This window comes from Phasianus colchicus, chromosome 2 (genome assembly GCF_987193195.1).
Source record: "Phasianus colchicus chromosome 2, bPhaCol1.hap1.1, whole genome shotgun sequence".
Lineage (NCBI taxonomy): Eukaryota > Metazoa > Chordata > Aves > Galliformes > Phasianidae > Phasianus > Phasianus colchicus.
The window spans coordinates 7,096,910-7,109,367 of NC_143437.1; the positions used below are offsets into that span (position 1 = coordinate 7,096,910).

At 39.0% G+C, this 12,458-nt stretch overlaps 1 protein-coding gene across 20 annotated transcripts in view; it reads left to right on the top strand.

Moving 5' to 3' along the window:
* The window catches only part of LOC116232872 (uncharacterized), a 324,054-nt gene that overhangs the window by 241,763 nt on the left and 69,833 nt on the right, over positions 1-12,458 (top strand). For 18 of the 20 annotated variants that reach the window (XR_016463853.1, XR_016463863.1, XR_016463860.1 and 15 more), the window contains one exon: positions 7,116-7,297. The gene's annotated coding sequence lies outside the window, so the exon portion shown is untranslated. Of the gene's footprint in view, positions 1-4,747; positions 5,696-7,115; positions 7,298-10,564; positions 12,368-12,458 lie in introns of those variants that run through there. The other 2 variants (XR_016463855.1, XR_016463870.1) reach the window with 2 other exon arrangements.

Here is a 12,458-nt window from a genome sequence, read left to right on the forward strand (position 1 = left end):
TGGGGAAAGTTCAGGTGGGATAGAATGACTCATTAAAACCCTCCTTGTCCTAACAAAGAATTTCACTGAGTGAAATTCTCACTCACTCATCGGAGTGAGAAGTTGGTATTGTTGAAGTCAAATTTTACCATTCTTTCCAACTAACCTTTATTGGTAAGTAAAATAAGGCAGAATTGGCCCATTGTATGCCTGTGGGTATCTGATGTTTATGCTTTCTTCTGGCCTTCTGTAGAAAGATGTTCTTGTTTTCCATCAGTTCTAGCACTTAGGAGCTTTTATAACACAGAGCAGGTAGATGTACAAGATGCAAAGTGAAAGCAGACCTGCTACCAGTGAGACCATACTGATGACAAAAAGTTGTCATCCTAGCACACATTACACATGAGGGTTCAAGAACTATAAATGGCAAGAGGTTATGTGCATTAATTGCATCATAAAGTAGAGGGGCCCCAACGGAGGTCTGGTCTCAGCTGTGCTATGTCTGGGACAAACAATTAATGAGAGATCTTACAATCTCATTAGGCAGGACAGAAGCAGAGAGTATTAATCTCCTGTTCTCTGTGTTTGAGACTAGAGTTCAAATACGCCTACTGTTTGCACAAACAATCCGTGGAGCAGAGAGGAATGGATTTGCCTTTTCCCCAGTCCCACTCCCAGTTTCAGGAGCTGGCTTTTCTTCCATTTCTATTTCCACCAGCATGAGCTCTCCAACATTCCTGATTGTGAAGAATTCATCAAAGACTTGTTTAGATTTGCTTTTCATCTCTAAATGTAAATTCTGTTCCTACAGTTTACACTTTTGAAAGCTGCAGTGTCGTATGACAAAATGTGGACAGTTCTATTCCCAGTGATTTTCTCAAATTTTGAGCATTCCATTACTCCCTGCTGTCCTTGCACATGCAAAACTGTCCCAAAGCATGTTGAACTCTGAATACTTCTTTTTTTCTTTTTAAGTTTTTTTTGGAAGGTCTTCAAAACATGTCAAGTTGTACAGTGTTTCTGAAGCAGAGTGGAGAGGAACTTTCTGGCTGTGCAGGTTGCAGAACCTCTTGTTGGCCACTTAAGAGAAATGAGCTGGATGCTGACCTCTTCGCAAGCTGTAGCTCAGATCATAACAACTTACTTGAAAGAAAAATGAGACTTTGGAGAAACCTTAGAGATGGAGCATAGGGTTGCTACACCACAGACCAGTCCTGTAGAAACCAAAATGGGACTTACCAGGGATACAGGCTGTAAAAATTGCTTTATACACTCTCTGCCTCATGAACACAGGTCTTCTAAGGCTCATCTGGAGAAATCTATTCGTTGCTAGGCGAGCATTAATGGAAATGTAAGGAACCTGGATGAATGTGAGCCTCCAAGTGGACTAGTGTCCTACAGATGGCTCGATTAGAGGCCAGAAGAGAGGAAGAAGGTATAGTGCCTTCTACAACTCACATTGCTACTTTTGGATTTGGTGCCACTCTTGATTTGGCTTTGCGATGGCTTTTGCTGGAGCAGTTGCCTAGATCCCGGGTTTGGCATTGTTCTGCCTTGTACTATTTTCTTCTAATGAATGATACATTCATTGGAAATGTCAGGACATGGAAGAGGTGCCATTTTGTCAATAGTGAAGGGAGCAGAAAGATTTTTTTCCCCATCTCTTGGTTGGCTTTGAAATTCTCGTTTATTAATGGTGTCATAAGATTCTTACTCCTATCACCCAGTCAGTCTATTGTGCTTAAATATACTACCTCCAAACATAATGAACGTGATAAGAAGAGTGTATTATTTTTCTTCTTAAACAACAACAACAACAACAACAAAAAAAAAACAAAAAAAAACCCAAACCAGAAATATAGTTAGCATATAGTAAATGTTGACTCTACTGCTTAATTTTTTCCTTTTTTTTTTCCTATTCCCCTTTGTTTTTTTCCACATCTCCAGGATGCATAAACTCACTTTCACTTTCAGAGCTCTTCCTAGTTATGCAGCTGCCAGTCAACAAATTCACAGTAAAATCCCTATGACTGCCCATTCCTTATACTCAGATAAGTATTAGACCATGATCCTCAAATATGATTTGCTGGCCTAGACTTTACCCATTACATAAACAGATTTGCAATTTTACAGGAAAGAATACAAACCAAACCAGCCATCCTCTAGCCTGGTAAATCCCCATTGAACATCTCCATTGGAAAATTCCTACATCAGGACAATTAAATACAAGGAGTGTTTGAAAAACACTGGTTTTACCTAGGCTTTGGGTGGACAGTGCATTTCCTAGAGAGCAGCATCCTTAGTGAAAACTGTCTGAAAATGGAGTGAGATAAAAACCAGTATTTTTCTTATCACATCTTTATGTATATACTAGGTGTATTTCTGAGTGATACTACTAATAAGAGATAAAAAGACTTTATAGCTTTCTGTGAGCTGTTAAGATGGAGCACTTTAGTGAGAGTAAGGAAATGAGTTGGAAGGGGGAAGGCTCTATCTTGTTTTGCTGACCATGCTGAAGGAGGGGCAGGAACTAGAGCATACATTATTGTCTATACGTACTTCAGTTTTGCTGGTATTGCCATATTTTTCATCGGTTAAAAACTGACATGTTTATGAGGTAGATGAGTATTTTCATTAGGAATATTTTCTCCTCTCCAAGTTAAAACATTTTAGATGAAAAAAACAATGAAAAAAGCAAAGCTGTAGGGTGATTTTTGTTAATTTTGGGGTTTTTTTTTTCTTTTTCCCAGCAGTCACTGTTGACAATTCTAGTTTACTGACAGTAGAGTTGTTCAGTAAATGCCTTTAATTTCTTTCCCAGTGAGTCAGTCATCTTCCAACCAAAATCCTCCTTACAAATATGCTGTGATAGTTCATAGCTAGTATATCTCTTCCTTTGTGCCCAATTATGAGGTAGGGATTATGAACTAGTTATGTTCAAGACTGTGATATATTTTGAAGCTTCATTGTTGTCATTCTCCATTTTTCAGACCCACTGCAAGTATCTTGAAAAGCACCAGAAATTGTACCATGCTGCAGAGGACAGGGATAAACATAGATGCACAGGTGTTGCAAAAAAATAACCATACCCCTAACATGTGGTTTTGTAAGGAGAGTTGTGAACATCACCCTTGACTTTAAAATATGTTGTTGCTTTGGCACTGACGGTGTGATAAACAAGAGAACATTTTGTCATTTGTTATAAATACCCACAGGACTTGCATGGCTTCTCATTGGTTGACATATCAACCCTAAACTAAATACAACAAAGATAACCTAATGGGTACATCACTTAAAATAGGTTGAGCTTAAGTGTCATGGTTAATAAAGCTTTGTGTGAATTCTAATTCAAGCAATTTCAACAAAAAGCATAACAAGTAGATAAGCTGGGATAAAAATGTTTTTGTTTCACTACTTTCTTCCTCATACCATCCTTCACAGACACTATAATAGTATTTTAGTCTTTAGAAGAATATCTAACAACACGATTGTCTCAATACCAGGCATGATCCCAGTGGAAATTAAAATTGCACGCATTTTCTCATCGCTCTTTATTTAACAATCGGGAGACTTTTAATATTTGAAACTCAGCACGAAAATTGTCTTGAAACACAGAGATTCCTTTGGGGTAATTTCACTTTTGTTTTCTATGAACTTTAGCTGAGCATTTTTTTTAACTGTAATACAGATCCATGAATTGTATGACGGTTAACAGGACTTTCTGTATGTGCTTCTCAGCTAACATGTAAGGAAAAGTAATGAAGAACGTTCTAATAACATCATTCGAGTTAGCTAGCTTTACTAATAAAGATGTCCTGTTTCACTTTCCTTCACAGTTTCTTTTAAACATCTTTTTGGTGGCTGTGTGAGTAAATGTAAGAAGTCACTATCTGCCTGAAAGGCAGTACAGTTGTGGCACTTCTTGAATATTCACAATAACATCAGGCAAAAGAAGGTGAAAGAATAAACAGAACTCTGCTATGAGTATTTGATGGCTGGAACAAGTGAAGGCAGGAAAAATACTTTAGATTCTAACATCAACTGAGATTACAACATCCCATCCAGAGAGTTATGTTTGATGGAAAGAACAAAAGTTGTTACTAAGAACAGAAGACGTCAGAGAAAAATATACAGACTTCTGCTTTGTTTACATGGTGAATCTTTGAAAAGCTTTTGCACTGTTATTTTCCCAGCTCACTGTAGGCTAAGACAGCAGAGTATGTCAGGCTAGGAGACAAAATAACATTTTTGTATTGCTGACAAGAAGTAGGACACTATCCTTGCTGTAATGTCAGTAAGGAGTGTTTTTTTAATATAATTGCTAAGTGTATACTTGGCCCCAGTGCCAGTCAGTTAACAAACGTGTTACTTGGTTCTGTTGAAGACACTGATTTTTCTTTTCTTTTCTTTTCTTTTCTTTTCTTTTCTTTTCTTTTCTTTTCTTTTCTTTTCTTTTCTTTTCTTTTCTTTTCTTTTCTTTTCTTTTCTTTTCTTTTCTTTTCTTTTCTTTTCTTTTCTCTTCTCTTCTCTTCTCTTCTCTTCTCTTCTCTTCTCTTCTCTTCTCTTCTCTTCTCTTCTCTTCTCTTCTCTTCTCTTCTCTTCTCTTCTCTTCTCTTCTCTTCTTTTCTCTTTCTTTCTTTCTTTCTTTCTTTCTTTCTTTCTTTCTTTCTTTCTTTCTTTCTTTCTTTCTTTCTTTCTTTCTTTCTTTCTTTCTTTCTTTCTTTCTTTCTTTCTTTCTTTCTTTCTTTCTTTCTTTCTTTCTTTCTTTCTTTCTTTCTTTCTTTCTTTCTTTCTTTCTTTCTTTTTTTCTCTTTTCTTTTCTTGTAAGAAGGCATTTGGCATGTCCAAAATATTTAGCCTTGATGGGACTTGGTAATGCAGTTTGCTTGGCTCAGAGCAGTAGTATCCAGAAACTGACGGCTGGTTGTCATGCTGCAAAAATAACATTAAAATAGGCTTTTGCAAGTGGTCGTAGAAAACTGTCAGTGCATTTGGTAGGGTTGATTATATCAGCTAATTGCCATTAGAACCATTTTGGTTTTGCCTATAATCAGCCCTCAGGAGATTGGCGTGCTAGCATGGCACCATGGCTATTTCATAGCAGCTTCCTATACTCATTATAGTTTAGATCTGTTCTGCAGATTGAAGATTCAGAGGTCAATAAGCACCTTTCAGAAAACTCCATTCACATTCAGAGAATGTGGTTATCATACTCCCTTGCTTTGGGCTTTGTTGCTTGTTTTCATGTTTCTAACAGAGTAACATCAACGCTCCTTTCATACTGCATACACTCTTGATGTTTCCATCTTCAGCATTTCTGAGACCTGCCAGTCCCCACCAGGAATTTGGGGCTCTTCCCTCAAGTGTTTCTACCAAAGTCAAAACAGCAATATCCAAGGTCACTCTTTGTGCACAACTTTATACTGGGACTGAGATTAGTGCGACAAGTTCAAACCCATCAGCAAGGTTGATTCTACAGTGAAATTTATGTTCAGACACATTTATCTTTGATTTTCACTCAACACTTTGCAGTGAATCTGAATGACAAAATCTTTTTCTCCCACTAAATCTCTCTTTTTTTTTTTTTTGGTTTGTTCATTTTTTAAGCTGATTGTCTGATAAAGGAATGCCTCAGAACTCCAAGTTGTTTCTGAAAAGAGGTATTGGATCTGCCTCTCTGGAATGGCATCATTGAGACCAAGCAGGGAGAGAGAAGGTGCTTCATGTGCTCTTCTTCCCATTAATACTGTGAAATGTGCAGAGATGCAGATGAGTATTTGCCATGCCAGAACATTTATCATCAGATTCCATTTCAGTGGCACAGTGTGTACTTGTGGGTAAGTGAGGTTACTGAAGACATCTATTCTCAGACAGTTCTGCCAGCTGCACACAGTGTAAGACCTCAAGAAGCTTCATGGTCCAAATGGATGTTGGATACTTGTGGAATGTGGGTAGCCAACAGCAATGTGGTGTTAAAGGAAGTCCACAGTATTTTGCAAAACTCACCAAAACATCAGGTTGCTATCAGAATTCCTAAAAAACCAGAAGCCCGTTGCTCCACAGTTGGGTTTCTGGTTGTTTTCTTATTTGTTTGTCTGTTTCTTTGTTTGTTTGTTTTTTCATTCCTCCTTGTAGTTTCCAAAAATCCGGGAAAGATTTTACAGCTATCAAGATTAATGTGAGCACTTTTTCTGATCCAAAATCTAGGATGCAGATCTGAAATGCAAATGTCATGGTTCTCTCTCCTAGAGATTTAGCCCCAGAAGTCCTCACCTGCCATTTCTAAAAGGAGCATGTCCTGGGAATGTTGTAGGTTATTTCTGTTAAAAGACCATTTCCAATATGAAACCTTTTGATGTCTTGAAGGGTTTTTGTAGCTTCTTGTAATGCTAGTTGCGTATGTGCTGAAGAAGAAAATGTATGCCTAGAGAACCTGATAAGAAAGGACTTGATGAGAAAAAATGCAGGAGATAGAAATCTGTTGTCTTACTTCAGGGCTCTCTGAGTATCTCAGGGAAATGCTCCCAGCAGAATACTGAGAATTCAGCATCCTGACATGGGTGGAAGGATTGTGTTTCTGAAAAGAGAAGCTTACAGGGAGGCTCAGAGCAGGCTCTCACTGCCATTGAGATCTTTATGTCAAGAGCAGGAGCATTGAAGTTGTTCTCAGAGTTACCTGCATGCAAATCAGGTGCATCATGATTGTTTGAACCAGTTATTGTCAAAGGCTTCCGTCAAACCTTGTGCTATTCAGCCCACATGCTCATATGTTCAAAATGAGCCTTTGGAGAAAGTTATTGCTGCAGTTTTTCCAGGCAACGGGCTCTTAGCCAGTGGCTGATTTTGCATAATAAACCTTGGCAATTGAGTTAAATTGGTTGAGGCTAGGGTTGTCTTTGTGCACAGCCTTGCACAGCAGACACTAACCTATGATCTGGTTATTGTGTGCACTGTGGTGTTGTGGAAGGGCAGATACCCATGTTAGAATTTAACTTCATTTCCCACTGAAAAGCCGTGTCATCGCCTCGTCCAGGCACTGGGAGGATTTTGGTTTGTGTCAGTCACGGGTGGCTCTCTGGAGTGTACACACTCTTGCCAGATTATTCGCTAAAGCTAACAGTCATTTCTCTTTGCAGATCTCTCCAGTTACCCTTTTAAATGTTGCACCTCACATCATCACAGCCTTTCAACCCTTTTGAAATCTTTGTGATTATTTCCTGAAGTCTGTTTCTCCTGTGTTACCGTGGCTGATACAAGCGTATTACAGGATTTCCCTTTTTTATTCCAGCCAGAACATCAGTTCTTTAGGAACAAACAGGTAATTGATTAGATTACTGATATTATTGAATTATTGATAGAAGGTGTTGGTCTGGGGAAGGCAATTTATTTCTTATTCTCTTTGGTATTTTAACAAGAGCAATCAACCCTAATTCCAAATTCTCTTTGTGAGATTTTGCCTTCTGGGTAAGAAACATCCCTTGCCTTCCCCTCCCCCCTTTTCCCAAACAATCTTCTGCTGTGCTAGGAAGATGGAATGTATAGGTGATATCCCTTTTAGAAAATACATCCATAATATATCACATATATTGTCATTATGATGTATTAATGTAATGCATCATCAGAGAGCTGTCAGAGGGAAGATTTATTACTCTAAAATAAGTTATGGTAAGACACTGGGGAATGAGTTGACAGAATTTTTGTTTATTTTTCTAAATTAAGAACTTTCAGAGTAAGTTTAAAGATCTCTTACCTTCATGAAGTAAGTAGGGGTGGGAGGGTCACAGAAAGGAGGGCTTGAATCAAAAACACCAGAAGGACTCTGGAGGCCTCATAAGAATAAGAATTTAGTATTTTCTTCCCCCAGATATTTTCCAAAAAGTACAGTGTGCAATGTTTAAGTGTACAGCTTATATGAGAGCTACATTAGGCAGTCAAATTAATTTTAATCAACCCAAAGTGGACTTCATTCATTTTTTCATTTAAGGAAAACAGAGTCTCAAAAGCATAAATCCTTGGGCTAAAAAAGGCCCATTGGACTAAAACTGATCCAAAAATACTACATAAGTCTATGCACTTTGGCCAGGTGTGTCCAGTGCACTTACAAACCTGCTTCAAATCCAGTGAAGTCAGTGAGAGTTTTTCATTAGATTTGCACAGACTTTGGATCAGGCTCCTTTGCTGCATCATGTGGTGAAGCCATGAAACTTGGCACATTTATAGCATTGTAACATAAAGCCATCTGTGTACAAGCACAAACTTTTCCTTATTGCCAAAGTGCTTAATGTAATTACAGTCAGGCATGCTTCTTCTCTGCTCGCTTCATCCATATGCTGAGATGTATGCAAACTTGAACTGGTAAAGGATCCCACAGCATCTGAGTGTGCGTGCTGCTTACAGCAGTATACATTGCTAACCTTGTAAATCTTATGCCCTTCTCTATTTCAAGGAACACACACACAGTTACAGACTGTCTTATGAGGAAACAGTCTGGCAGCAGAAGTACGCCAAACAGTTCAGACTGGGTTCCTTTCTTGCTAACTACACAAGACACCTGAATTAGGAGCCCAGTTGCTCTTACTCCTTATGGATAGTTTGAAGTGTCCCAGGGAGGGATGCCCACAACAGGGATTGCCTTCAGGAAGTATCTTTCATATCCTTCACACACTGCTGGCTAGAGAGTGAGCATAGAGCTGTTGTACCTTGTCCTCCATCTAAAGGAGATTATATTAAATCCTCAGGCTGTTCCAGTCCACAAGCAGCTGCAAACTAGTTGTTTTATCACACGGTTCACTCTGTGTTGACTTCAAATAATTCTGATTGCTGTAATATCCCATGGCTTTTACTACATTGCTTGCATTTCATGTATCATGATATTTGCATGCAATTTCTTCAATTCTGAATATAGTCTTGGTCAGTAGAAGTTAAGTTCCAAAGTTGCTCACAGGTTAATGAGTGCGCTGTGCTTGCTGCTGACTGACCCTTCAGCCCATAGGCAGGTACTTCACATTATCAGTGGGGATGGTGTATTTGAAATGGATGTTAACAGTAAAAAGAAACATATGCAGTGGATGCATTTGAAGGAGCAGGGAATAAGACTGCAGAAAGAAACTTGCAGAAAGCAAAAGGTGGTCATGCCAAAAAAGATCTACAATTTTCTCTTACTGAAAATCAGCAGTGATAAGCTGTTTAATTTTGGCCAATCTTAGAAAGACACTTCCATTAATTACCTAAAATGTAAGTATGAAAAGAGTGCCAAGGTTATTCAAATTGCCTCTACCTAAAGTGTGTTGTAAACTGTGCTGCTATCAGTCTAGGAAAAACTTCTCCTCCTCTGTAAAGTTCAGAACAGTTTAATACTGTGTTGTCACACAGGTTCATTGGCTCAAGTCATATTTTTTTTAAGGAAATGGGTATATGAAGTTATTTATTAAGCTCCTGCATTTTGCAGATGACAAATGACACACAAAACTTTACTGGTTATCCCGAAGGCTGAGTAGATACATGCTCATGGTTTAAAATGTACTACTGTCTGTGGGTATTATATAGCTATCTCAGATAGAGCAGGGATTTGCTTTTCTAAACCAGGATGTATGAAGGGCATGATTCTTTTTTTTTTTTTTTTTGGTAATAAGTAGTCAAAAAGTTCTTAGTATGTATTCGTTGTGATTGACATGTTTAGCAGAAGATGGACCTGGTTTTCTGAAGCATCAGGCAGGTGGGCTTGTAGAATCAGCACGTGAAGCATGGGAGTTTAGGGAAGATTTGGGTTAGGATCTATAGTCTGATGACAGTAGTTTATTTCCCAATAGCATGGTGCTAAAAGGAAGGACTTCTGACCCATGCTGCAAGTGCTAACAGGCAAACAAGTCTTGGAGTTGAATGTTTCTGTGGGAGGCTGTCGCATGTACTACGAATTGGAAGTTTGAATGCTCGAGTTCTATAGTTATGAGGGCTTTGCCCAAGCTCCTGTCCACTCTATTTCTCAGTAGGGCTTTGCTTAAATTTAGTATCTGTGGTGGTTCAGAAAGTCTTAGGTCAGTGAGTCTGAAAGGAGATAAAATGTCTTGGAAAGACCATATGAAATCTATCATGACAAACCACTGATAACTCCACATCTTATTAGCTTCAATTAAGTATTTCCATGGGAAACCATGGAACTGTTTAAAGTCATGATGACACATACACACACTTTGTTCCATCCAAAGAAATAATCTGTTTTCCAGATTTCCAAATAACCGAGTTATTTTTTTTTTTATTGTTTTTCTTTTTTCTTTCTTTTCCTCCTTTTAAAAGAAATAAATTATAAGAATTTATCTTGGGCTTGCTACAGATTTAAAAGGAGAAAAAAGGTTTCTTCTGTCCGACTTTTAAATTATATGCATGACTGGAGATAAATATGTTTTTTATTTATAACTGTGGAGAGGTGCCAAACAAAGCCTTTCATATGACGCACTGCTGCTGCAGCAGAGAAGTACTTAAAACAGTTCCAGTCAAGTTAGGCCCCAAGACTTTTCATGCAACTTCATGCAAAATGGCTAAGAACTTTCATTTATTTTTCTTCCTTTCCTTTTGAACATCTTCAAAGGTTGCAAGTGCAACACACTTAGAGGATGCCAGGCTTCTTCCTGCCAAGCTGAGACAGGCTGAAAACCACATTGAAACATGGGAAATTGCAGCTACCACAGATGGCAGATGAGGATTGTTTGCAGGCTCCCCTGGCCCTCCCCTCAAGGCTGGTTACAGTTGGATGAAGGTTATGGACAGGGGCTGGCAAAGCAAAGAGTCACTGTGCTGCTGTGAGACTGGGATGAATGGACTTTGACAATACTGCTGAATAGGAGTGCTTGTGGAGCCGGTACAAACAATCTGTAATTGTCAGAGCTGAAAAGTAAAAACATGATTATAAACTGCACACAGGATCAGCTTATGTCAGCTTTAAATGATTTAAAAGTCTAGTGTCTGGAGCTGCATCTCACTTGCCTGTAAAACTCCTTAAAGAGGACTTACATAACCGTACAAGCATGTCTCTCCCTTCTTGTGTGTATTGTGAAAACTAACCCTTTGTCTAGCACTCAGAAGACAGTTTTTAAGACAGATAAATCAGGAAACGGGGATTTTCTTGATTTAAATGGAAGAGATGCTTGCCTTGTCAGAGCAACACTTTTAGAAAGCCCTGGTTATCCTTGCTCTGTGCAGGAAGGGCTCTCAGTAACCAAATGTTGATACAGCTCTGGTCACCTGGCAGCTTCAGAATCTGGATGTGACATGAGTTTCTAAAAGCAGCAAACTTCCCTGAGAAGAGAAGGAGCACAAGAAAGCCTCTTCTGTTACCTAGAGCCAACCATCATTATGCCTGACCCTAGCTCATTACCCCTCCAAGTCTGCAGCAGATGGTGACCTTAGGTGGCACTGCACAGCAGTGAGCGAGGAGATGCCTTCCTTGTGACTGGGCCAAACGCTGCATCTTCTTCCTCACTCTGTGTCCAGCCTTCCTCTACGCCAACACACCCACAGAAATTAAAGTACTGCTGTGTACTCCTAAGCAGCACTATTATGTAGTGGGCTACGTTTCCAATTTTGCCACAAATGCTTCTATCTCCCCATCACCCAGCAGCGTGGAGTAGAATGGAAGCAACAAATTTACCATGTAATAAGATAGGGTCCTGTTGACACAAGTCAAGGGCAAAACTATTAAGTCATTAGGGCTAATGTTGTTACATTCTGATACAAAGGCAGTCCGGCCCTTTCAGATGTACATCTGACCTCTGAGGATTAAGTTTCTTCACAGCTTATTGTTAGTACTGAAAATGTCTTTTTTTTTCTTTCCACACCCCCCACCCCCCCTTCTGCTTCAGATACATTGATCTTTGGCCCTGTGCTACGTACAGCTTGCAGATCTGCTTCTGAAGTCCTGATTTGCCCCAGTTTCATCAGAAGTAATAATAGCAAAGGCGTCACATCCTTAATCAGCAATGCTGGGAATACATCACATTATTTTTCTTAGCCCTTGGCCCAAGGGGTTGCAGGCAGAAGGGAGGAGATAGAGGTGGCTCTCAGGATTCTTGCACAAAGAAAAGTGAGGACTGCTCAAATCAATCAGTCTAGACTTTTAAAGCTGTGTAATATGAACATGTCTTGCTATAGCCCTGTGTTATTTTGGCAAAACAACTTTTTCTAATCTAATAGCTAATTAGTCAGTTGACAATTTCAATCATCATATCCTCCAGCACAGCATCAAGACTGCACTTGTTCCACTGCTATTGCACAGCCAAGGGAAATGCAAGTGGACTCCAGAAGTTGCCTTATTGTCCTGGTTAATATCTCTCAGGATTCATTTTATTAATGTCAACTTTGTAGACTTGTTTAGTTTCTGGAACTTTTGGCTTAATGCTTTGCCTTTTATGAATCACTCTTTGAAATAAAGAGAGATGTTCTCACTTGGACTACGGTTAGATTATATTTCTGCTGCTCTGAAAGAT